We start from the raw sequence: 27,433 nt of genomic DNA, 5'->3' as shown, positions 1-27,433 counted from the left end.
TCAACCAAACTTAAAGATCTAAACATGGATTTTGCTCATTTTTGAACAAGGATCATGATGGTATCCTTTGACTTTATTTATTTTCAGTATAATTCAAAATTCACACGCATGAACACTAAGAACCCTAAAACTGAATTTTAACATGAAATACTATATATGCATGATATGATGAAATTGATTGAGGGTTAATGATCCTCTCAGGTGCATAAACTTGTTGGTATAACAAGTTTTGATTTATGAAACAGGAATCATAGAGTTTGAAGCTTATGAAACTTACCTCTGAAATGAAGATCGAGCTCTAATCAAAGAGTGCTACAGAATTGTTGTATCGATCCCAAAAACTTCAGTGACCCCCCAGGAAGTTGTTGAGATGCTTAGTTTGGGTTAGAACTTCCCAGAACTTCTTGCTCGACCCCAACTGATATGGCTCCAAGTGAGAGGTGAAGATGATGATTCTCCATGTACAGAGGTGTTCCAGGTGTTTGGATCACCTATAAATACCTCCTTTGATGTGTTTGAATACTTACTTTCAAAGGAAGAGCTTTGGTTTGAAGAATCCGAGTCTTCTTGCCAAAGAACCTTTGAAAAACCTAAGTATGGAGGGAGAAGAGAGAAAGCAATATTTCTGTTGCTTTGGTCTTTCTTGATACTGAGGTATGCCCTTGTATTTATATGCAAAATGTTCAGAGCAATTGGAGATAGTAAGCTTGCTTAATGAGGGAGTTTTGGTTTCTTGGCCATGAAGGAATTCAAAGAATCTTCAAGATGCAATGATGGTGTTTTCGAGCTAGCTCCCCATCCATTGATTTCTTCTGATCATAGGGGACAATTCTGATGCAGAATGGCTTCCAATTGGCTTAGGAGAAGATTCCTTGATGATTCACCAATATTCCATTTTGTAATGATTACTTAATCACATGGCATTGAATTTTTGAATATTCTTCAATCTCTTTGCAATGATGCATTTGATCCTCTCTTATCCCTCATAATGTTTCCGAAGTTTAGAGGTGCCAAATGGTGTAGGCATTTGCATAAAATTGCAAGTTTCAAACTTAGGCATGACCTATAATTTCACTCCATGAGCCCAACTTTGAACCATCATAACTCCTAGCTCAAAATGAATTTGGAGAAGGTTGAGCACAATTTGGAAAGCCCTTAACATGTATTTCAATTCATTAGTTTGGAGTTTATTCAAATTCACTTGGGAAATGTGTGAAAAATGTGCTTACAGTTTGAAGAAAACTAGGGTTTCTTGCTAGTTTCATGGAGGCAGCAACTTTGAAGCTCCATATCTCTTCAATGGTTGATTTCTAGCCAAAAAATCATATGTGACAAAGTTGTTCATTGGTCCAAAATCTACTACTTTGATGTTGGAAGATTTTTTTAGTTTGTACTTGAAATTTTGAGATATTCCCTTCCAAAGTTTTAAAAAAAAGAGCTTTAAACACCTAGAAAAAAATTTTCTAAGTATAAAAAGTCAATCTTTGACTTTTTGATTCTTGATTGATTTTCTTGATTTCTCTTGGTCAAATGACTTCAATAATCATATATTAATGATATTGATCCTTAAAAGTCATGTTTTGACCCAAAACCCTAAAAGTCAAAGGTGATCCTGTACAGTTGACTTTTTCCAAATGAAGCAAAATCTTGGACTTTGGTAATGAATCAAGTTCTCCTCCTTAAATGAGTGATATGAATGGATTATATTGAGGTAATAGAAGTTCTTGAGTCATGTTTTGAGTTATGGATCCATGTCCTGATTAAAAGTCAACTGTCTTGGTGAATTAGGTCAAAAACCCTACTTGTCGACCAGATGAAATTGATGACTGTAGATCTTGAATTAAGGTACAATTCCCAGTGGATATTGTTATATGGATCATTTGAAGATGATTGAATCCTTTGAGTGACATCCTGGAGCTTTTTAGGGTTTCCCAAATGTGGTCCCTGATTTCAGTCCTTGAAGGGCTCAAAACCCTAGATTGGTGAACTAAGCGAACCTGAGTCTTGATGACTGGTGTCTAATAAATCATAGGTAAATGAACGAATCATTTGAGTCATGTGATTGTATTATAGGTTATTCTCTTGTTGATTGATCCTTTGTCTGAGCATTTTTGTCTCTGAATATCCTCGATTAAGTATCAATGAATAGGTGACTGCTCTGAGTACCTATCTTGAGTTTGAAGAGATGTTTGGTGGTATGACATCTCAAGGGGGGGTCAAAATTAGGGTATGACACTTCTATCCATGTTATGACTGGAGATTTTATGTTCTTATTCAACTGGTTAAGGGAGAATCCCTCTGCTAAGGCACCAGATATGGTATATCAAGAAGTTGAGTACCCATCAGAACCTGCTGCTCCTACACCTCCAAGGAACTTGGATGAAATTCTTCTGGCTCTAGAGAATTCTGATTCTGAAATCCCTTCTCCTGATTATACAGAAGATGCTTCTGAAGCAGAAGCGGGTGCTGAGAAACAAACCAAAGAGAATCATCCCGCTATGCAACCTCCTCTTCAGGAAAATCAAGCTGATGTTCTTATGGTAGATGATGCTGTTGAGAATCCTACTATTCTGGACAATAGCTTTGATGCTTCTTCTGCTGGACCTTCTGTTCTGGTGAACACCATGAAGGCTCTTCAACAGAATCAGGCTGATCTTGTTTCTCGTCTGGATAAGCATGAGGAAACTCACGACGAATTCAGATCCTTTATGAAGACGCATACTGAAAGCACTATTGAGATTCAAAACCTTCTGGCCAAAAATAGTTTCTGAACTAGGCTAGTCGTAGTGTGTCTTGGTCTTAGATGTCTTCTTGTTTCTTGCATCTGTTTCATGCATCTGTTTCTATCCCTGTTGTATCTTCTGGTATATTTTGTTAACAATGAAATATTATCTTCTTCACTTTATGTTGTTTTATCATCTGAATCTTTTTAATGCTTTTTGATGTTATGACAAAAAGGGGGAGAAAAATGATAATTGATTTGATTTATTATAATAGTTGCTGGGATTAAGTCTCAACATTCCTAACATTATTTGCAAGTTCTATGTCTTTGAGATTTTTGCAGGTATGAAGATATTATGAAAAATCTCAACATGAGAAGCAAATACATGGGAAAATCTACTATAAAGAAGCATGTTTTTGGAAATTTGAATCAAGCTTAGTGTTGTGAAGCTTCGAGATCAGAAGCAAGAAGAAGAAAGTTCTGAAAGTCATTCGTAGAATTCTCTGATGTTCTTGGTTGAGAATATACTCTAATACATTCTCTTCATCTTATATGCTCTGATAAATGTTATTCATTCATGAATGCTCTGATACATGATACTTATCAAGAATGCTCTGATACATTCACATTATGTTCTGATACATTCATGTTCTGATATTTTTTGTCTAGTATGTTTTGAAACATTTCAGGATGTAAAGATGCTCTGATGATGCTCTGATACATTCAAGAATGTTCTGATTCAATCAAGCATGCTGTGACAACTAAGAAGAAATTCAAAGCTCTGAAGCTGTCCTATGGAAGCAAGAAGCAGAAGCTCTGAATTTTCTAAAGTTGTAGGCAAAGTGAAAGTCTCTGCTGAAATGAAAAATACTCAGGGAAGTCTTTTATTTATAAATTCTTCTAGTATTTATTTCAGGGGGTGATTGTTAATCTCAGGGGGAGACATATTCACACACTCTGATTATATGCTTATGCTATATATGTAATTGTCTTTTGTCATCTGATATTCTGATTGCAAATTCATATCAATTATATATGTTTTTGTCATCATCAAAAAGGGGGAGATTGTTAGAACAAGATTTTTTCTGATCAATATTCTTATTTTGATTATAACAAGGTATATGAAATTTGTATAAGACAATGTGGTACTCTAATCCTATGCATTTTCCATTTCAGGAAATATATAAGGAGTATGCACAATTTAGCACTAAGAAGCACTGACTCAGAAGGTTCAGGATTGCAACATCATAACATGCTCTCGCAAGACTTCAGAAGATGGTCAAGCAGAATCTGAACATGGTCTATGAAGCATCAGAAGAACTTGATATCAGAAGCAGAAGCACTGAAGTTCTTATGGTATCACGCTAAAGCACTTCAAAGTCAGAAGACAAGAAGATGCTCTACACCAAGCTGTAACTCTGATTCTGATTATTCTAACGTTGTATTCACAAAATCTGAGATCACAAGTTATTAATAGATGACAGGCTACAAAGTCTATCTCTGACTGACAAAAGGAACGTTAGAAGCTACAAAAGGCAAAGTCAGTAAAATCAGAGAAAAGCATGGCTCGAGGTAGTTGACAAAATAGTGAAAACATTAAATGCAAAGTTGTCTAGTCACGCAACGCATTAAATGCAGTTCAACGGTCATCTTCTCAAAATTCCTATAAATATGAAGTTCTGATCAGAAGCAAAAATAACAACTCTTGCAAAGATTACCAAAACGCTGCTGAATTCAAATCTAACGAACTTCATCTTCAACCTCACTTTCCTTGTAATATTTTAGTGAGAGTTAAGCTTAGAACATAAGAGAAATATCACAGTTGTGATTATAGATTTTTAAGAAGCATTTGAATACTCTTGTAAACATTTATTTTACAATGATTTGTAAAAGGTTCCTAGAGTGATCAAGTTGTGATCAGTAGACTCTTGAAGACTTAGAAGTTTCTAAGTGTTGATTTCCTAGAGTGGTGAAGGTGTGATCAGTATACTCTAGAAGACTTAGAGTGTTTCTAAGTGAATAACCATTGTAATCAAGATTGATTAGTGGATTAAATCCTCAGTTGAGGTAAATCACTCTAAGGGGGTGGACTGGAGTAGTTTCGTTAACAACGAACCAGGATAAAAATATTGTGTTCATTGTTTTTATCTTAAGAGTTTTTAAAGTCACACTTATTCAAACCCCCCCCCCCCCCCCCCCCCCTTTCTAAGAGTTTTTCTATCCTTCATATATTAATACAAAAAGTGTTTTATAAATATGTGTCATTATATTTTTTATTTGAATACATTTTTTGTGATTTTAATGAAGCGGACATTGACTCATGATGTTTGTTTGGTATGTAGTAAGATGAATATTAAACATTCGGAAAAGATAAAGCTAATGCAATCTGTAATTTTATATAAATATTAAACATTTTATAATATGCTGTTCCCCACTTCAAAACTGTCATATTTACCATACAAGTTTCATACAAGCTTCACTAGTTTTTTGTTCCCACCACTTCAAAACTGTCATATTCACCATATGAGTTTGATAGAAGCTTCATGTTAAACACAACACTTCACTGGATTATGCTTTTTTATTAAATGATTTTGGATTTTTTATTATACAAGCGCACATGCTCTATCTCGATTCTCCTACTGGAGTTGGCTTCTCCTGTTTCGCCAAAACTTCTAATTATTTGTTTATGATTGATGAAATTATGGGTAATTTATTTTTTAACACTTCTTATTATTTGTTTGTTTTGTGTTTTTGTTTAGTGGTATAAACTACCAGTTTTTTTTGTAATAGGCAATGGACTTTAGATTTCAGTTTAATAGAATATGATTTTAGAAAACATGAAAAACATAAGTTTAAGAACATTTTAACAAATCAGTTAGTTTTGTGCTCATTAAAACAATTCAATTTAACATTCTAATTGTGATTTATAGCAAGAGATCACCTTATTTTTCTTAAGCATTGATTTAACAAATTTCCAATTTCAGAACCAATGATTTCTTTATCGGTGGGGAGAGTTATGTAGGTAGTATTTGTGTAAAACGACTTGTATTTTACTTTTCAATATTCTTTTATTAATGCTAGTTTATTTGTCTTCGGGTTACTATGCACCCCCCCAACTTGCAAAGCTCATTCTCCAAACCAAAGCCAACATAAATTTGAAGGGGATAGGGGTTAGTCAACATATATGACATTTTAAATATTTGGTCAAAAAATATGTTGGAATAATAAGACTAATTATTCTTTTGATACTTGTAGATTGGAAATCCTCTTTTGGATTTTGATATCGATTCCAACTCCATTGTCGAGTTTTTTTAAGACACACTGACAAATATCTAGGCCAATAAATCACCTCTTAAAAGAATTTTGTAGCTAGCCTACATTTAGAAGGCAATATATATATTTAATAAATTTACCGAGAGTTTCCAAGAAGCTAATACAAAATTGTTTGTGAATGTATGTAAATAGTATTTAGATTTTTTCAAAAGGGAGAGATATGAGAATAAAAAATATAACATTTTAATAATTGGTTTTAAATTTCGCGTACAGGTGATTAGATACACAAACACTTTTAATATGATTGCTGACACTTGTCCAACGGCACCTAAAAATCAAGAATACCTAAAGGTATATGCAAGGTTGTTAAAATTGTGATAAAAAATCTAAATTCTATAGATTTTACGTTTCTAGGTATGCTTTTCGTGATAAATCAAAGGTTAAAATCTCTTTTATGAAAAATCGTATTCTGGGATGATTTTAATGATTTCAATCCCTTTGAAATATGTGAAATCGTGTAAAATAGTTTTAAATCGTTCGATTCTAGTCTTTAACTTGATTTTATTTTTTTAGTCAAATTTTAAAAAGGTTATTTTATAATTTAGCCCATAAAAACTTCTGACACGCTTTTTCCTCTTACTCACTTTCATATATTGGTTTTATTATTGAAGAACTTTTATCATCTAGAGATGAATTTAATCAAGTTAAATATGTGCGCGTGCGTGCGTGTGCGCGCTTATGTGTATTTAGTCAGTGAATCGGGTATATAAATTTTATATTATTTTCACATGAGATAAACTTTATGATTTTAGGCTTTTATTTTACGTTTAGAATTTTAACTAGGAAAAGTAAGTCAAGGTAAAAACTCGATTCTGACAACCTTGGGTATATGCATTTCATCCAATCGGAACTTTACATTGTTATGTCAGGTAAATATTCCATTTATGGTAGTCCTAATTTTTTATTTAGAAAACGGGTGAGAAGGCTTATGTATGCATAGTGGTTGAAACAAATGCCTACATAAATATGAACAAAATGCAAAAAGCCTTACATGTCGTGCTTGTAGAAATCAAAAATTAGTCACTGTGTCGTTCGTAAGTTATTTAATTTCTTTACCTTCATTGTTTTAGTATCAAGTAGTATTTAATATTTATGCAAACCTTTTTATTTACCCTGGCAGTGGTGATAAAGTTTTCAGGTGGGAAATCACAAGCCACATGAAGCTTGGTTTCAAGGAGGGCTGTGAGTATGAACCGGTAATCTAAATTCCTAGTCAGAAAGATTTTTATCTTGTCATCCATTCATAGCTGTAAAAATAACTTATTTTGATAGTTACTTGTTAAGGTGGCTCCATGGACACAAGAATATGGGGAAATCCTAACATTTGAACCAAAATAAGGTGCATGTCATTGATCTAGAGCTTTTCAACCGGAAAGAACACTTGTGATGTGGAAGGTATTTTTTTAAGGAAAACCACTTCCAAAGAGACCCCTCTTTCATTATAAACATTTATATTAATACAAAAAAGTGTTTTATAAATATGTGTCATTATATTTTTAATTTGAATACATTTTTTGTGATTTTAATGAAGCGGACATTGACTCATGATGTTTGTTTGGTATGTAGTAAGATGAATATTAAACATTCGAAAAAGATAAAGCTAATGCAATCTGTAATTTTATATAAATATTAAACATTTTATAATATGCTGTTCCCCACTTCAAAACTGTCATATTTACCATACAAGTTTCATACAAGCTTCACTAGTTTTTTGTTCCCACCACTTCAAAACTGTCATATTCACCATCTGAGTTTGATAGAAGCTTCATGTTAAACACAACACTTCACTGGATTATGCTTTTTTATTAAATGATTTTGGAGTTTTTTATTATACAAGCGCACATGCTCTATCTCGATTCTCCTACTGGAGTTGGCTTCTCCTGTTTCGCCAAAACTTCTAATTATTTGTTTATGATTGATGAAATTATGAGTAATTTATTTTTTAACACTTCTTATTATTTGTTTGTTTTGTGTTTTTGTTTAGTGGTATAAACTACTAGTTTATTTTGTAGTAGGCAATGGACTTTAGCTTTCAGTTTAATAGAATATGATTTTAGAAAACATGAAAAACATAAGTTTAAGAACATTTTAACAAATCAATTAGTTTTATGCTCATTAAAATAATTCAATTTAACATTCTAATTGTGATTTATAGCAAGAGATCACCTTATTTTTCTTAAGCATTGATTTAACAAATTTCCAATTTCAGAACCAATGATTTCTTTATCGGTGGGGAGAGTTATGTAGGTAGTATTTGTGTAAAACGACTTGTATTTTGCTTTTCAATATTGTTTTATTAATGCTAGTTTATTTGTCTTCGGGTTACTATGCACCCCAACTTGCAAAGCTCATTCTCCAAACCAAAGCCAACATAAATTTGAAGGGGATAGGGGTTAGTCAACATATATGACATTTTAAATATTTGGTCAAACAATATGTTGGAATAATAAGACTAATTATTCTTTTGATACTTGTAGATCGGAAATCCTCTTTTGGATTTTGATATCGATTCCAACTCCATTGTCGAGTTTTTTTAAGACACACTGACAAATATCTAGGCCAATAAATCACCTCTTAAAAGAATTTTGTAGCTACCCTACATTTAGAAGGCAATATATATATATATTTAATAAATTTACCGAGAGTTTCCAAGAAGCTAATACAAAATTGTTTGTGAATGTAAGTAAATAGTATTTAGATTTTTTTCAAATGGAGAGATATGAGATTAAAAAAGATTACATTTTAATAATTGATTTTAAATTTCGCGTACAGGTGAATAGATACACAAACACTTTTAACATGATTGTTGACACTTGTCCAACGGCACCTAAAAATCAAAAATACCTAAAGGTATATGCAAGGTTGTTAAAATTGTGATATAAAATCTAAATGCTATAGATTTTACGTTTCTAGGTCTGCTTTTCATGTTAAATCAAAGGTAAAAAGCTCTTTTCTGAAAAATTGTATTCTAGGATGATTTTAATGATTTCAATCACTTTGAAATATGTGAAATCGTATAAAATAGTTAAAAATCGTTTAATTCAACTCTTTAACCAGATTTTATTTTTTTTAGTCAAATTTTAAAAAGGTTATTTTATAATTTAGCCCATGAAATCTTCTTACAAGCTTTTTCCTCTTAATCACTTTCATATATTGGTTTTATTTTTGAAGAACTTTTATTATCTAGAGATGAATTTAATCAAGTTAAATATGTGCGCGTGCGTGCGTGTGCGTGCGTGTGCGCCTTATGTGTATTTGGTCAGTGTATCGGGTATATAAATTTTATATTACTTTCACATGAGATAAACTTTAAGATTTTAGGCTTTTATTTTACGTTTTGGTTTTACCTAGGAAAAATAAGTCAAGGTAAAAACTCGATTCTGACAACCTTGGGTATATGCATTTCATCCAATCGGAACTTTACATTGTTATGTCAGGTAAATATTCCATCTTATGGTAGTCCTAATTTTTTATTTAGAAAACGGGTGAGAAGGCTTATGTATGCATAATAGTTGAAATAAATGCCTACATAAATATGAACAAAATGCAAAAAGCCTTACATGTCGTGCTTGTAGGAATCAAAAATTAGTCACTGTGTCGTTCGTAAGTTATTTAATTTACTAAATCAGAGTAATTTAGTTAAAAAAAATTGTTGAGTAGTGATAAACATTCCATTATGTACTAGGGTTCTCCCGTATAATCTCTAAATTCAGTTGATTATAACCATCTCTATTCTATGGACGCTTGTATGGATTCTAATATTCAGATAATACCTTATTTCAATTTCTTTACCTTCATTGTTTTAGTATCAATATAGTATTTAATATTTATGCAAACCTTTTTATTTACCCTGGCAGTGGTGATAAAGTTTTCAGGTTGGAAATCACAAGCCACATGAAGCTTGGTTTCAAGGAGGGCTGTGAATATGAACCGGTAATCTAAATTTCTAGTCAGAACGATTTTTATCTTGTCATCCATTCATAGCTGTAAAAATAACTTATTTTGATGTTTACATGTTAAGGTGGCTCCATGAACACAAGAATATGGGGAAATCCTAACATTTGAACCAATATAAGGTGCATGTCATTGATCTAGAGCTTTTCTACCGGAAAGAACACTTGTGATGTGGAAGGTATTTTTTTTAGGAAAACCACTTCCAAAGAGACCCCTCTTTCATTATAAACATTTATATTAATACAAAAAGTGTTTTATAAATATGTGTCATTATATTTTTTATTTGAAAACATTTTTTTGTGATTTTAATGAAGCGGACATTGACTCATGATGTTTGTTTGGTATGTAGTAAGATGAATATTAAACATTCGAAAAAGATAAAGCTAATGCAATCAGTAATTTTATATAAATATTAAACATTTTATAATATGCTGTTCCCCACTTCAAAACTGTCATATTTACCATACAAGTTTTATACAAGCTTCACTAGTTTTTTGTTCCCACCACTTCAAAACTGTCATATTCACCATATGAGTTTGATAGAAGCTTCATGTTAAACACAACACTTCACTGGATTATGCTTTTTTATTAAATGAGTTTGGATTTTTTATTATACAAGCGCACATGCTCTATCTCGATTCTCCTACTGGAGTTGGCTTCTCCTGTTTCGCCAAAACTTCTAATTATTTGTTTATGATTGATGAAATTATGGGTAATTTATTTTTTAACACTTCTTATTATTTGTTTGTTTTGTGATTTTGTTTAGTGGTATAAACTACCAGTTTATTTTGTAATAGGCAATGGACTTTAGATTTCAGTTTAATAGAATATGATTTTAGAAAACATGAAAAACATAAGTTTAAGAACATTTTAACAAATCAGTTAGTTTTGTGCTCATTAAAACAATTCAATTTAACATTCAAATTGTGATTTATAGCAAGAGATCACCTTATTTTTCTTATGCATTGATTTAACAAATTTCCAATTTCAGAAGCAATGATTTCTTTATCGGTGGGGAGAGTTATGTAGGTAGTATTTGTGTAAAATGACTTGTATTTTGCTTTTCAATATTGTTTTATTAATGCTAGTTTATTTGTCTCCGGGTTACTATGCACCCCAACTAGCAAAGCTCATTCTTCAAACCAAAGCCAACATAAATTTTAAGGGGATAGGGGTTAGTCAACATATATGACATTTTAAATATTTGGTCAAACAATATGTTTGAATAATAAGACTAATTATTCTTTTGATACTTGTAGATCGGAAATCCTCTTTTGGATTTTGATATCGATTCCAACTCCATTGTCGAATTTTTTTAAGACACACTGACAAATATCTAGGCCAATAAATCACCTCTTAAAAGAATTTTGTAGCTACCCTACATTTAGAAGGCAATATATATATATTTAATAAATTTACCGAGAGTTTCCAAGAAGCTAATACAAAATTGTTTGTGAATGTAAGTAAATAGTATTTAGATTTTTTTCAAATGGAGAGATATGAGATTAAAAAAGATTACATTTTAATAATTGATTTTAAATTTCGCGTACAGGTGATCAGATACACAAACACTTTTAACATGATTGCTGACACTTGTCCAACGACACCTAAAAATCAAGAATACCTAAAGGTATATGCAAGGTTGTTAAAATTGTGATATAAAATCTAAATGCTATAGATTTTACGTTTCTAGGTCTGCTTTTCATGTTAAATCAAAGGTAAAAAGCTCTTTTCTGAAAAATTGTATTCTAGGATGATTTTAATGATTTCAATCACTTTGAAATATGTGAAATCGTATAAAATAGTTTAAAATCGTTCGATTCTACTCTTTAACTTTATTTTATTTTTTTTAGTCAAATTTTAAAAAGGTTATTTTATAATTTAGCCCATGAAAACTTCTTACACGCTTTTTCCTCTTACTCACTTTCATATATTGATTTTATTATTGAAGAACTTTTATTATCTAGAGATGAATGTAATCAAGTTAAATATGTGCGCGTGCGTGCGTGTGCGCGCTTATGTGTATTTGGTCAGTGAATCGGGTATATAAATTTTATATTATTTTCACATGAGATAAACTTTATTATTTTAGGCTTTTATTTTACGTTTTGATTTTACCTAGGAAAAATAATTCCAGGTAAAAACTCGATTCTGACAACCTTGGGTATATGCATTTCATCCAATCGGAACTTTACATTGTTATGTCAGGTAAATATTCCATCTTATGGTAGTCCTCATTTTTTATTTAGAAAACGGGTGAGAAGGCTTATGTATGCATAATAGTTGAAACAAATGCATACATGAAGATGAACAAAATGCAAAAAGCCTTACATGCCGTGCTTGTAGGGATAAAAAATTAGTCACTATGTCGTTCGTAAGTTTTTTAATTTACTAAATCAGAGTGTTTTGGTTAAAAAAATTTGTTGAGTAGTGATAGACATTCCATTATGTACTAGGGTTCTCCTGTATAATCTCTAGAGCTTTTCAATCGGAGAGAACACTTTTGATGTGGAAGGTATTCTTTTAAGGAAAACCACATCCAAAGAGACCCCTCTTTCATTATAAATATTTATATTAATACAAAAAGTGTTTTATAAATATGTGTCATTATATTTTTTATTTGAGTACATTTTTTGTGATTTTAATGAAGCGGACATTGACTAATGAAGGCAATATATATATTTAACAAATTTACTGAGAGTTTCCAAGAAGCTAATACAGAATTGTCTGTGAATGTAAGTAAATAGTATTTATATTTTTTTTCGAAGGGAGAGATATGAAATTAAAAAAGATTACATTTTAATAATTGATTTTAAATTTCGCGTACAGGTGATCAGATACACAAACACTGTTAACATGATTGCCGACACTTGTCCAACGGCACCTAAAAATCAAGAATACCTATAGGTATATGCAAGGCTGTTAAAATTGTGATATAAAATCTAAATTCTATAGATTTTACGTTTCTAGCTCTGCTTTTCGTGTTAAATCAAAGGTAAAAAGCTCTTTTATGAAAAATCGTATTCTGGGATGATTTTAATGATTTCAATCACTTTGAAATATGTGAAATCGTATAAAATAGTTTAAAATCGTTGGCTTCAACTCTTTAACCAGATTTTATTTTTTTTAGTCAAATTTTAAAAAGGTTATTTTATAATTTAGCCCATGAAATCTTCTTACACGCTTTTTCCTCTTAATCACTTTCATATATTGGTTTTATTATTGAAGAACTTTTATTATCTAGAGATGAATTTAATCAAGTTAAATATGTGCGCGTGCGTGCGTGTGCGCCTTATGTGTATTTGGTCAGTGTATCGGGTATATAAATTTTATATTCTTTTTACATGAGATAAACTTTATGATTTTAGGCTTTTATTTTACGTTTTGGTTTTACCTAGGAAAAATAAGTCAAGGTAAAAACTCGATACTGACAACCTTGGGTATATGCATTTCATCCAATCGGAACTTTACATTGTTATGTCAGGTAAATATTCCATCTTATGGTAGTCCTAATTTTTTTTTTAGAAAACGGGTGAGAAGGCTTATGTATGCATAATAGTTGAAACAAATGCCTACATAAATATGAACAAAATGCAAAAATCCTTACAAGTCGTGCGTGTAGGAATAAAAAATTAGTCTTTGTGTCGTTCGTAAGTTATTTAATTTACTAAATCAGAGTGTTTTAGTTAAAAAAAATTATTGAGTAGTGATAAACATTCCATTATGTACTAGGGTTCTCCTGTATAATCTCTAAATTCAGTTGATTATAACCATCTCTATTCTATGGACGCTTGTATGGGTTCTAGTATTCAGATAATACCTTATTACAATTTCTTTACCTTCATTGTTTTAGTATCAATTTAGTATTTAATATTTATGCAAACCTTTTTATTTACCCTAGCAGTGGTGATAAAGTTTTCAGGATGGAAATCACAAGCCACATGAAGCTTGGTTTCAAGGAGAGCTGTGAATATGAACCGGTAATCTAACTTTCTAGTCAGAATGATTTTTATCTTGTCTTCCATTCATAGCTGTAAAAATAACTTATTTTGATATTACTTGTTAAGGTGGTTCCATGGACACAAGAATATGGGGAAATCCTAACATTTGAACCAATATAAGGTGCATGTCATTGATCTAGAGCTTTTCAATCGGAGAGAACACTTTTGATGTGGAAGGTATTCTTTTAAGGAAAACCACATCCAAAGAGACCCCTCTTTCATTATAAATATTTATATTAATACAAAAAGTGTTTTATAAATATGTGTCATTATATTTTTTATTTGAATACATTTTTTGTGATTTTAATGAAGCGGACATTGACTCATGAAGGCAATATATATATTTAATAAATTTACCGAGAGTTTCCAAGAAGCTAATACAAAATTGTCTGTGAATGTAAGTAAATAGTATTTATATTTTTTTCAAAGGGAGAGATATGAGATTAAAAAAGATTACATTTTAATAATTGATTTTAAATTTCGCGTACAGGTGATCAGATACACAAACACTGTTAACATGATTGCCGACACTTGTCCAACGGCACCTAAAAATCAAGAATACCTATAGGTATATGCAAGGCTGTTAAAATTGTGATATAAAATCTAAATTCTATAGATTTTACGTTTCTAGCTCTGCTTTTCGTGTTAAATCAAAGGTAAAAAGCTCTTTTATGAAAAATCGTATTCTGGGATGATTTTAATGATTTCAATCACTTTGAAATATGTGAAATCGTATAAAATAGTTTAAAACCGTTTGCTTCAACTCTTTAACCAGATATTATTTTTTTTAGTCAAATTTTAAAAAGGTTATTTTATAATTTAGCCCATGAAATCTTCTTACAAACTTTTTCCTCTTAATCACTTTCATATATTGGTTTTATTATTGAAGAACTTTTATTATCTAGAGATGAATTTAATCAAGTTAAATATGTGCGCGTGCGTGCGTGTGCGCCTTATGCGTATTTGGTCAGTGTATCGGGTATATAAATTTTATATTCTTTTCACATGAGATAAACTTTATGATTTTAGGCTTTTATTTTACGTTTTGGTTTTACCTAGGAAAAATAAGTCAAGGTAAAAACTCGATTCTGACAACCTTGGGTATATGCATTTCATCCAATCGGAACTTTACATTGTTATGTCAGGTAAATATTCCATCTTATGGTAGTCCTAAATTTTTTTTTTAGAAAACGGGTGAGAAGGCTTATGTATGCATAATAGTTGAAACAAATGCCTACATAAATATGAACAAAATGCAAAAATCCTTACAAGTCGTGCGTGTAGGAATAAAAAATTAGTCTTTGTGTCGTTCGTAAGTTATTTAATTTACTAAATCAGAGTGTTTTAGTTAAAAAAAATTATTGAGTAGTGATAAACATTCCATTATGTACTAGGGTTCTCCTGTATAATCTCTAAATTCAGTTGATTATAACCATCTCTATTCTATGGACGCTTGTATGGGTTCTAGTATTCAGATAATACCTTATTACAATTTCTTTACCTTCATTGTTTTAGTATCAATTTAGTATTTAATATTTATGCAAACCTTTTTATTTACCCTAGCAGTGGTGATAAAGTTTTCAGGATGGAAATCACAAGCCACATGAAGCTTGGTTTCAAGGAGAGCTGTGAATATGAACCGGTAATCTAACTTTCTAGTCAGAATGATTTTTATCTTGTCTTCCATTCATAGCTGTTAAAATAACTTATTTTGATATTACTTGTTAAGGTGGTTCCATGGACACAAGAATATGGGGAAATCCTAACATTTGAACCAATATAAGGTGCATGTCATTGATCTAGAGCTTTTCAATCGGAGAGAACACTTTTGATGTGGAAGGTATTCTTTTAAGGAAAACCACATCCAAAGAGACCCCTCTTTCATTATAAATATTTATATTAATACAAAAAGTGTTTTATAAATATGTGTCATTATATTTTTTATTTGAATACATTTTTTGTGATTTTAATGAAGCGGACATTGACTCATGAAGGCAATATATATATTTAATAAATTTACCGAGAGTTTCCAAGAAGCTAATACAAAATTGTCTGTGAATGTAAGTAAATAGTATTTATATTTTTTTCAAAGGGAGAGATATGAGATTAAAAAAGATTACATTTTAATAATTGATTTTAAATTTCGCGTACAGGTGATCAGATACACAAACACTGTTAACATGATTGCCGACACTTGTCCAACGGCACCTAAAAATCAAGAATACCTATAGGTATATGCAAGGCTGTTAAAATTGTGATATAAAATCTAAATTCTATAGATTTTACGTTTCTAGCTCTGCTTTTCGTGTTAAATCAAAGGTAAAAAGCTCTTTTATGAAAAATCGTATTCTGGGATGATTTTAATGATTTCAATCACTTTGAAATATGTGAAATCGTATAAAATAGTTTAAAATCGTTTGCTTCAACTCTTTAACCAGATATTATTTTTTTTAGTCAAATTTTAAAAAGGTTATTTTATAATTTAGCCCATGAAATCTTCTTACAAACTTTTTCCTCTTAATCACTTTCATATATTGGTTTTATTATTGAAGAACTTTTATTATCTAGAGATGAATTTAATCAAGTTAAATATGTGCGCGTGCGTGCGTGTGCGCCTTATGCGTATTTGGTCAGTGTATCGGGTATATAAATTTTATATTCTTTTCACATGAGATAAACTTTATGATTTTAGGCTTTTATTTTACGTTTTGGTTTTACCTAGGAAAAATAAGTCAAGGTAAAAACTCGATTCTGACAACCTTGGGTATATGCATTTCATCCAATCGGAACTTTACATTGTTATGTCAGGTAAATATTCCATCTTATGGTAGTCCTAGTTTGTTTTTAGAAAACGGGTGAGAAGGCTTATGTATGCATAATAGTTGAAACAAATGCCTACATAAATATGAACAAAATGCAAAAATCCTTACAAGTCGTGCGTGTAGGAATAAAAAATTAGTCTTTGTGTCGTTCGTAAGTTATTTAATTTACTAAATCAGAGTGTTTTAGTTAAAAAATTTGTTGAGTAGTGATAAACATTCCATTATGTACTAGGGTTCTCCTGTATAATCTCTAAATTCAGTTGATTATAACCATCTCTATTCTATGGACGCTTGTATGGGTTCTAATATTCAGATAATACCTTATTACAATTTCTTTACCTTCATTGTTTTAGTATCAATTTAGTATTTAATATTTATGCAAACCTTTTTATTTACCCTAGCAGTGGTGATAAAGTTTTCAGGATGGAAATCACAAGCCACATGAAGCTTGGTTTCAAGGAGAGCTGTGAATATGAACCGGTAATCTAACTTTCTAGTCAGAATGATTTTTATCTTGTCTTCCATTCATAGCTGTAAAAATAACTTATTTTGATATTACTTGTTAAGGTGGTTCCATGGACACAAGAATATGGGGAAATCCTAACATTTGAACCAATATAAGGTGCATGTCATTGATCTAGAGCTTTTCAATCGGAGAGAACACTTTTGATGTGGAAGGTATTCTTTTAAGGAAAACCACATCCAAAGAGACCCCTCTTTCATTATAAATATTTATATTAATACAAAAAGTGTTTTATAAATATGTGTCATTATATTTTTTATTTGAATACATTTTTTGTGATTTTAATGAAGCGGACATTGACTCATGAAGGCAATATATATATTTAATAAATTTACCGAGAGTTTCCAAGAAGCTAATACAAAATTGTCTGTGAATGTAAGTAAATAGTATTTATATTTTTTTCAAATGGAGAGATATGAGATTAAAAAAGATTACATTTTAATAATTGATTTTAAATTTCGCGTACAGGTGATCAGATACACAAATACTTTTAACATGATTGCTGACACTTGTCCAACGGCACCTAAAAATCAAGAATACTTATAGGTATATGCAAGGTTGTTAAAATTGTGATATAAAATCTAAATTCTATAGATTTTACGTTTCTAGCTCTGCTTTTCGTGTTAAATCAAAGGTTAAAAGCTCTTTTATGAAAAATCATATTCTGGGATGATTTTAATGATTTCAATCACTTTGAAATATGTGAAATCGTGTAAAATAGTTTAAAATCGTTCAATTCTACTCTTTAACTTTATTTTATTTTTTTTAGTCAAATTTTAAAAAGGTTATCTTATAATTTAGCCCATGAAAACTTCTTACACGCTTTTTCCTCTTACTCACTTTCATATATTGATTTTATTATTGAAGAACTTTTATTATCTAGAGATGAATTTAATCAAGTTAAATATGTGCGCGTGCGTGCGTGTGCGCGCTTATGTGTATTTGGTCAGTGAATCGGGTATATAAATTTTATATTATTTTCACATGAGATAAACTTTATTATTTTAGGCTTTTATTTTACGTTTTGATTTTACCTAGGAAAAATAATTCCAGGTAAAAACTCGATTCTGACAACCTTGGGTATATGCATTTCATCCAATCGGAACTTTACATTGTTATGTCAGGTAAATATTCCATCTTATGGTAGTCCTCATTTTTTAATTAGAAAACGGGTGAGAAGGCTTATGTATGCATAATAGTTGAAACAAATGCATACATGAAGATGAACAAAATGCAAAAAGCCTTACATGCCGTGCTTGTAGGGATAAAAAATTAGTCACTATGTCGTTCGTAAGTTTTTTAATTTACTAAATCAGAGTGTTTTGGTTAAAAAAATTTGTTGAGTAGTGATAGACATTCCATTATGTACTAGGGTTCTCCTGTATAATCTCTAGAGCTTTTCAATCGGAGAGAACACTTTTGATGTGGAAGGTATTCTTTTAAGGAAAACCACATCCAAAGAGACCCCTCTTTCATTATAAATATTTATATTAATACAAAAAGTGTTTTATAAATATGTGTCATTATATTTTTTATTTGAATACATTTTTTGTGATTTTAATGAAGCGGACATTGACTCATGAAGGCAATATATATATATTTAATAAATTTACCGAGAGTTTCCAAGAAGCTAATACAAAATTGTCTGTGAATGTAAGTAAATAGTATTTATATTTTTTTCAAAGGGAGAGATATGAGATTAAAAAAGATTACATTTTAATAATTGATTTTAAATTTCGCGTACAGGTGATCAGATACACAAACACTGTTAACATGATTGCCGACACTTGTCCAACGGCACCTAAAAATCAAGAATACCTATAGGTATATGCAAGGCTGTTAAAATTGTGATATAAAATCTAAATTCTATAGATTTTACGTTTCTAGCTCTGCTTTTCGTGTTAAATCAAAGGTAAAAAGCTCTTTTATGAAAAATCGTATTCTGGGATGATTTTAATGATTTCAATCACTTTGAAATATGTGAAATCGTATAAAATAGTTTAAAATCGTTTGCTTCAACTCTTTAACCAGATATTATTTTTTTTAGTCAAATTTTAAAAAGGTTATTTTATAATTTAGCCCATGAAATCTTCTTACAAACTTTTTCCTCTTAATCACTTTCATATATTGGTTTTATTATTGAAGAACTTTTATTATCTAGAGATGAATTTAATCAAGTTAAATATGTGCGCGTGCGTGCGTGTGCGCCTTATGCGTATTTGGTCAGTGTATCGGGTATATAAATTTTATATTCTTTTCACATGAGATAAACTTTATGATTTTAGGCTTTTATTTTACGTTTTGGTTTTACCTAGGAAAAATAAGTCAAGGTAAAAACTCGATTCTGACAACCTTGGGTATATGCATTTCATCCAATCGGAACTTTACATTGTTATGTCAGGTAAATATTCCATCTTATGGTAGTCCTAAATTTTTTTTTTTAGAAAACGGGTGAGAAGGCTTATGTATGCATAATAGTTGAAACAAATGCCTACATAAATATGAACAAAATGCAAAAATCCTTACAAGTCGTGCGTGTAGGAATAAAAAATTAGTCTTTGTGTCGTTCGTAAGTTATTTAATTTACTAAATCAGAGTGTTTTAGTTAAAAAAAATTATTGAGTAGTGATAAACATTCCATTATGTACTAGGGTTCTCCTGTATAATCTCTAAATTCAGTTGATTATAACCATCTCTATTCTATGGACGCTTGTATGGGTTCTAATATTCAGATAATACCTTATTACAATTTCTTTACCTTCATTGTTTTAGTATCAATTTAGTATTTAATATTTATGCAAACCTTTTTATTTACCCTAGCAGTGGTGATAAAGTTTTCAGGATGGAAATCACAAGCCACATGAAGCTTGGTTTCAAGGAGAGCTGTGAATATGAACCGGTAATCTAACTTTCTAGTCAGAATGATTTTTATCTTGTCTTCCATTCATAGCTGTAAAAATAACTTATTTTGATATTACTTGTTAAGGTGGTTCCATGGACACAAGAATATGGGGAAATCCTAACATTTGAACCAATATAAGGTGCATGTCATTGATCTAGAGCTTTTCAATCGGAGAGAACACTTTTGATGTGGAAGGTATTCTTTTAAGGAAAACCACATCCAAAGAGACCCCTCTTTCATTATAAATATTTATATTAATACAAAAAGTGTTTTATAAATATGTGTCATTATATTTTTTATTTGAATACATTTTTTGTGATTTTAATGAAGCGGACATTGACTCATGAAGGCAATATATATATTTAATAAATTTACCGAGAGTTTCCAAGAAGCTAATACAAAATTGTCTGTGAATGTAAGTAAATAGTATTTATATTTTTTTCAAATGGAGAGATATGAGATTAAAAAAGATTACATTTTAATAATTGATTTTAAATTTCGCGTACAGGTGATCAGATACACAAATACTTTTAACATGATTGCTGACACTTGTCCAACGGCACCTAAAAATCAAGAATACTTATAGGTATATGCAAGGTTGTTAAAATTGTGATATAAAATCTAAATTCTATAGATTTTACGTTTCTAGCTCTGCTTTTCGTGTTAAATCAAAGGTTAAAAGCTCTTTTATGAAAAATCGTATTCTGGGATGATTTTAATGATTTCAATCACTTTGAAATATGTGAAATCGTGTAAAATAGTTTAAAATCGTTCAATTCTACTCTTTAACTTTATTTTATTTTTTTTAGTCAAATTTTAAAAAGGTTATCTTATAATTTAGCCCATGAAAACTTCTTACACGCTTTTTCCTCTTACTCACTTTCATATATTGATTTTATTATTGAAGAACTTTTATTATCTAGAGATGAATTTAATCAAGTTAAATATGTGCGCGTGCGTGCGTGTGCGCGCTTATGTGTATTTGGTCAGTGAATCGGGTATATAAATTTTATATTATTTTCACATGAGATAAACTTTATTATTTTAGGCTTTTATTTTACGTTTTGATTTTACCTAGGAAAAATAATTCCAGGTAAAAACTCGATTCTGACAACCTTGGGTATATGCATTTCATCCAATCGGAACTTTACATTGTTATGTCAGGTAAATATTCCATCTTATGGTAGTCCTCATTTTTTAATTAGAAAACGGGTGAGAAGGCTTATGTATGCATAATAGTTGAAACAAATGCATACATGAAGATGAACAAAATGCAAAAAGCCTTACATGCCGTGCTTGTAGGGATAAAAAATTAGTCACTATGTCGTTCGTAAGTTTTTTAATTTACTAAATCAGAGTGTTTTGGTTAAAAAAATTTGTTGAGTAGTGATAGACATTCCATTATGTACTAGGGTTCTCCTGTATAATCTCTAGAGCTTTTCAATCGGAGAGAACACTTTTGATGTGGAAGGTATTCTTTTAAGGAAAACCACATCCAAAGAGACCCCTCTTTCATTATAAATATTTATATTAATACAAAAAGTGTTTTATAAATATGTGTCATTATATTTTTTATTTGAGTACATTTTTTGTGATTTTAATGAAGCGGACATTGACTCATGAAGGCAATATATATATTTAACAAATTTACTGAGAGTTTCCAAGAAGCTAATACAGAATTGTCTGTGAATGTAAGTAAATAGTATTTATATTTTTTTCGAAGGGAGAGATATGAAATTAAAAAAGATTACATTTTAATAATTGATTTTAAATTTCGCGTACAGGTGATCAGATACACAAACACTGTTAACATGATTGCCGACACTTGTCCAACGGCACCTAAAAATCAAGAATACCTATAGGTATATGCAAGGCTGTTAAAATTGTGATATAAAATCTAAATTCTATAGATTTTACGTTTCTAGCTCTGCTTTTCGTGTTAAATCAAAGGTAAAAAGCTCTTTTATGAAAAATCGTATTCTGGGATGATTTTAATGATTTCAATCACTTTGAAATATGTGAAATCGTATAAAATAGTTTAAAATCGTTGGCTTCAACTCTTTAACCAGATTTTATTTTTTTTAGTCAAATTTTAAAAAGGTTATTTTATAATTTAGCCCATGATATCTTCTTACAAACTTTTTCCTCTTAATCACTTTCATATATTGGTTTTATTATTGAAGAACTTTTATTATCTAGAGATGAATTTAATCAAGTTAAATATGTGCGCGTGCGTGCGTGTGCGCCTTATGTGTATTTGGTCAGTGTATCGGGTATATAAATTTTATATTCTTTTTACATGAGATAAACTTTATGATTTTAGGCTTTTATTTTACGTTTTGGTTTTACCTAGGAAAAATAAGTCAAGGTAAAAACTCGATTCGGACAACCTTGGGTATATGCATTTCATCCAATCGGAACTTTACATTTTTATGTCAGGTAAATATTCCATCTTATGGTAGTCCTAATTTTTTTTTTAGAAAACGGGTGAGAAGGCTTATGTATGCATAATAGTTGAAACAAATGCCTACATAAATATGAACAAAATGCAAAAATCCTTACAAGTCGTGCGTGTAGGAATAAAAAATTAGTCTTTGTGTCGTTCGTAAGTTATTTAATTTACTAAATCAGAGTGTTTTAGTTAAAAAAAATTGTTGAGTAGTGATAAACATTCCATTATGTACTAGGGTTCTCCTGTATAATCTCTAAATTCAGTTGATTATAACCATCTCTATTCTATGGACGCTTGTATGGGTTCTAATATTCAGATAATACCTTATTACAATTTCTTTACCTTCATTGTTTTAGTATCAATTTAGTATTTAATATTTATGCAAACCTTTTTATTTACCCTAGCAGTGGTGATAAAGTTTTCAGGATGGAAATCACAAGCCACATGAAGCTTGGTTTCAAGGAGAGCTGTGAATATGAACCGGTAATCGAACTTTCTAGTCAGAATGATTTTTATCTTGTCTTCCATTCATAGCTGTAAAAATAACTTATTTTGATATTACTTGTTATGGTGGTTCCATGGACACAAGAATATGGGGAAATCCTAACATTTGAACCAATATAAGGTGCATGTCATTGATCTAGAGCTTTTCAATCGGAGAGAACACTTTTGATGTGGAAGGTATTCTTTTAAGGAAAACCACATCCAAAGAGACCCCTCTTTCATTATAAATATTTATATTAATACAAAAAGTGTTTTATAAATATGTGTCATTATATTTTTTATTTGAATACATTTTTTGTAATTTTAATGAAGCGGACATTGACTCATGAAGGCAATATATATATTTAATAAATTTACCGAGAGTTTCCAAGAAGCTAATACAAAATTGTCTGTGAATGTAAGTAAATAGTATTTATATTTTTTTCAAATGGAGAGATATGAGATTAAAAAAGATTACATTTTAATAATTGATTTTAAATTTCGCGTACAGGTGATCAGATACACAAATACTTTTAACATGATTGCTGACACTTGTCCAACGGCACCTAAAAATCAAGAATACCTATAGGTATATGCAAGGTTGTTAAAATTGTGATATAAAATCTAAATTCTATAGATTTTACGTTTCTAGCTCTGCTTTTCGTGTTAAATCAAAGGTAAAAAGCTCTTTTATGAAAAATCGTATTCTGGGATGATTTTAATGATTTCAATCACTTTGAAATATGTGAAATCGTATAAAATAGTTTAAAATCTTTGGCTTCAACTCTTTAACCAGATTTTATTTTTTTTAGTCAAATTTTAAAAAGGTTATTTTATAATTTAGCCCATGATATCTTCTTACAAACTTTTTCCTCTTAATCACTTTCATATATTGGTTTTATTATTGAAGAACTTTTATTATCTAGAGATGAATTTAATCAAGTTAAATATGTGCGCGTGCGTGCGTGTGCGCCTTATGTGTATTTGGTCAGTGTATCGGGTATATAAATTTTATATTCTTTTTACATGAGATAAACTTTATGATTTTAGGCTTTTATTTTACGTTTTGGTTTTACCTAGGAAAAATAAGTCAAGGTAAAAACTCGATTCGGACAACCTTGGGTATATGCATTTCATCCAATCGGAACTTTACATTTTTATGTCAGGTAAATATTCCATCTTATGGTAGTCCTAATTTTTTTTTTAGAAAACGGGTGAGAAGGCTTATGTATGCATAATAGTTGAAACAAATGCCTACATAAATATGAACAAAATGCAAAAATCCTTACAAGTCGTGCGTGTAGGAATAAAAAATTAGTCTTTGTGTCGTTCGTAAGTTATTTAATTTACTAAATCAGAGTGTTTTAGTTAAAAAAAATTGTTGAGTAGTGATAAACATTCCATTATGTACTAGGGTTCTCCTGTATAATCTCTAAATTCAGTTGATTATAACCATCTCTATTCTATGGACGCTTGTATGGGTTCTAATATTCAGATAATACCTTATTACAATTTCTTTACCTTCATTGTTTTAGTATCAATTTAGTATTTAATATTTATGCAAACCTTTTTATTTACCCTAGCAGTGGTGATAAAGTTTTCAGGATGGAAATCACAAGCCACATGAAGCTTGGTTTCAAGGAGAGCTGTGAATATGAACGGGTAATCGAACTTTCTAGTCAGAATGATTTTTATCTTGTCTTCCATTCATAGTTGTAAAAATAACTTATTTTGATATTACTTGTTATGGTGGTTCCATGGACACAAGAATATGGGGAAATCCTAACATTTGAACCAATATAAGGTGCATGTCATTGATCTAGAGCTTTTCAATCGGAGAGAACACTTTTGATGTGGAAGGTATTCTTTTAAGGAAAACCACATCCAAAGAGACCCCTCTTTCATTATAAATATTTATATTAATACAAAAAGTGTTTTATAAATATGTGTCATTATATTTTTTATTTGAATACATTTTTTGTAATTTTAATGAAGCGGACATTGACTCATGAAGGCAATATATATATTTAATAAATTTACCGAGAGTTTCCAAGAAGCTAATACAAAATTGTCTGTGAATGTAAGTAAATAGTATTTATATTTTTTTCAAATGGAGAGATATGAGATTAAAAAAGATTACATTTTAATAATTGATTTTAAATTTCGCGTACAGGTGATCAGATACACAAATACTTTTAACATGATTGCTGACACTTGTCCAACGGCACCTAAAAATCAAGAATACCTATAGGTATATGCAAGGTTGTTAAAATTGTGATATAAAATCTAAATTCTATAGATTTTACGTTTCTAGCTCTGCTTTTCGTGTTAAATCAAAGGTTAAAAGCTCTTTTATGAAAAATCGTATTCTGGGATGATTTTAATGATTTCAATCACTTTGAAATATGTGAAATCGTATAAAATAGTTTAAAATCGTTCAATTCAACTCTTTAACCAGATTTTATTTTTTTTAGTCAAATTTTAAAAAGGTTATTTTATAATTTAGCCCACGAAAACTTCTTACAAGCTTTTTCCTCTTACTCACTTTCATATATTGGTTTTATTATTGAAGAACTTTTTTTATCTAGAGATGAATTTAATCAAGTTAAATATGTGCGCGTGCGTGCGTGTGCGTGCGTGTGCGCCTTATGTGTATTTGGTCAGTGTATCGGGTATATAAATTTTCTATTCTTTTCACATGAGATAAACTTTATGATTTCAGGCTTTTATTTTACGTTTTGGTTTTACCTAGGAAAAATAAGTCAAGGTAAAAACTCGATTCTGACAACCTTGGGTATATGCATTTCATCCAATCGGAACTTTACATTGTTAGGTCAGGTAAATATTCCATCTTATGGTAGTCCTAATTTTTTATTTTGAAAACGGGTGAGAAGGCTTATGTATGCATAATAGTTGAAACAAATGCCTACGTAAATATGAACAAAATGCAAAAAGCCTTACAAGCCGTGCTTGTAGGAATAAAAAATTAGTCACTGTGTCGTTCGTAAGTTGTTTAATTTACTAAATCAGAGTGTTTTAGTTAAAAAAATTTGTTTTCTAGTGATAAACATTCCATTATGTACTAGGGTTCTCCTGTATAATCTCTAAATTCAGTTGATTATAACCATCTCTATTCTATGGACGCTTGTATGGGTTCTAATATTCAGATAATACCTTATTACAATTTCTTTACCTTCATTGTTTTATTATCAATTTAGTATTTAATATTTATGCAAACCTTTTTATTTACCCTGGCAGTGGTGATAAAGTTTTCAGGTTGGAAATCACAAGCCACATGAAGCTTGGTTTCAAGGAGAACTGTGAATATGAACCGGTAATCTAACTTTCTAGTCAGAACGATTTTTATCTTGTCTTCCATTCATAGCTGTAAAAATAACTTATTTTCATATTTACTTGTTAAGGTGGCTCCATGGACACAAGAATATGGGGAAATCCTAACATTTGAACCAATATAAGGTGCATGTCATTGATCTAGATCTTTTCAACCCGAAATAACACTTGTGATGTGGAAGGTATTTTTTTAAGGAAAACCACTTCCAACGAGACCCCTCTTTCATTATAAACATTTATATTAATACAAAAAGTGTTTTATAAATGTGTCATTATATTTTTAATTTGAATACATTTTTTGTGATTTTATTGAAGCGGACATTGACTCATGATGTTTGTTTGGTATGTAGTAAGATGAATATTAAACATTCGAAAAAGATAAAGCTAATGAAATCTGTAATTTTATATAAATATTAAACATTTTATAACATGTTGTTCCCCACTTCAAAACTGTCATATTTACCATACAAGTTTCATACAAGCTTCACTAGTTTTTTGTTCCCACCACTTCAAAACTGTCATATTCACCATATGAGTTTGATAGAAGCTTCATGTTAAACACAACACTTCACTGGATTATGCTTTTTTATTAAATGATTTTGGATTTTTTATTATATAAGCGCACATGCTCTATCTCGATTCTCCTACTGGAGTTGGCTTCTCCTGTTTCGCCAAAACTTCTAATTATTAGTTTATGATTGATGAAATTATGAGTAATTTATTTCTTAACACTTCTTATTATTTGTTTGTTTTGTGTTTTTGTTCAGTGGTATAAACTACTAGTTTATTTTGTAATAGGCAATGGACTTTAGATTTCAGTTTAATAGAATATGATTTTATAAAACATGAAAAACATAAGTTTAAGAACATTTTAACAAATCAATTAGTTT

Source organism: Vicia villosa, linkage group LG4 (genome assembly GCF_029867415.1).
Source record: "Vicia villosa cultivar HV-30 ecotype Madison, WI linkage group LG4, Vvil1.0, whole genome shotgun sequence".
Lineage (NCBI taxonomy): Eukaryota > Viridiplantae > Streptophyta > Magnoliopsida > Fabales > Fabaceae > Vicia > Vicia villosa.
The sequence above is the reverse complement of the archived record's forward strand: the minus strand, read 5'-3'. Positions refer to the sequence as shown.